The sequence below is a fragment of the Leptonychotes weddellii genome, chromosome 4 (genome assembly GCF_054177405.1).
Source record: "Leptonychotes weddellii isolate Sample4059 chromosome 4, ASM5417740v2, whole genome shotgun sequence".
In the NCBI taxonomy this organism is placed as follows: domain Eukaryota; kingdom Metazoa; phylum Chordata; class Mammalia; order Carnivora; family Phocidae; genus Leptonychotes; species Leptonychotes weddellii.
In genome coordinates this window covers 131,453,567-131,455,018 of record NC_138372.1, presented here as the reverse complement: position 1 = coordinate 131,455,018, position 1,452 = coordinate 131,453,567, and positions in this window count along the sequence as shown.

Genomic DNA, 1,452 nt, shown 5'->3' with positions numbered 1-1,452 from the left:
AGAGTAGGGGCCGGGCAGAGCACTAAAGAAAGTATAAAATATAAAGATATGTATATAAATATATATCTATGATTTATACTGATATATGACATATATATATGTGTGTATGTCAGACATAGTATATACACACATGCACACAGCTGAGATGCTCTGTGTCTTTCTCTTTCTTTCCTTTCCAGTTGGGATCTGAGTTGATCAACTTAGGAGGTACTTTTGACTCCAGGAAACCAAGAGGAGCCATTGCAGGCTCCGAGGAGTAAAAGGACAGAAAGTCAAAATTATTCTGGGGCACCGAGAAGTTCAATGATTTCTTTTTTGCTTTACAGAATTGACTTTGCTTCTAGGCTTAAGGGGTGAGTGATAAATGATCTAATTCATGGGGAGAAAGTTCCCCAAGGGACTAACAATAAAATCTCTCAGGACCTAATCATGGTCGTAAGCAGCTGGAGATATAGAGGGTGTATCAACTTCACCACTATTAACATTTTGGGTTAAATAATTTTCTGTTATGGGGTGCTGTCCTGTGCATTATAGGATGTATGGAGCATCACTGGCCTCTACCCACCAGATGCTAGTAACATACCCCTTCACGGTTGTGACAAATAAAAATGCCTCCAGACATTGCCAAACATCCCTTGAGAGGCAAAACCATTCCCACTTGAGAACAACTGGTAGAGAGTTGTAACCCAGAGAAGGGGTACACCTAACATCATGAAGGCTGACCGCCATTCTCTGTCTTGACCCTCCTCATTGCTTTCAATGGTGATCTTCTATTCTTTGCTTTACAATGAAGAGTCAGTGGGTAGTCACCATCATTTCTTAGAGTTGACCTGGTCAGCTGATGTCCATTTTTAAAATTACTGACCCATCCGCTGGGCTTCTTTCATAGAAGAGGTCTTTGCCTATGGGGGAGAGGAGGGAAAAGGGAAGCGTGTACGTTAAAAGATTCTCCTGTTCTAACAGTAAAACGGTCCATATTCGAAATGGAAAGTCAGGAACACGGTGTGGGCACTGCAGAGGCAGCTGGAACCAACTGGAAGGTGATGTGCAGGGAGATGGCAGACTGCCTCTCGACTGGAAGGTAAACAGAAGCAAAGATTAAAGGCAGAACATTTGCCAAAAGCAGGCCCCTCGAATTGCATTCCTTAAAAGGACAATCTCCACTGAAAAATATTCTTCCCATCCCATAGGGAAAGTGTTCGCTTTAATCAATTGACATCTGAATTGTGCAAAAACCAAGCTGATAGAAAAATGTGACTTATGCCTTGAGAATAAATTCAGTCTCATTTCACATGTTCTCCACAACATGCCCTTCCCCCACCCACCATATCCCTCCTCTTGGGTCTATCCCACATGGTGTCTTACAATCGGGCCTTGGAAAGTTGAGAGTTACAGCCAAAAGCAGCAAGAAAATGCCATGAAACTGGCAGTGTTCGCTGTGGAAGGAGCCAG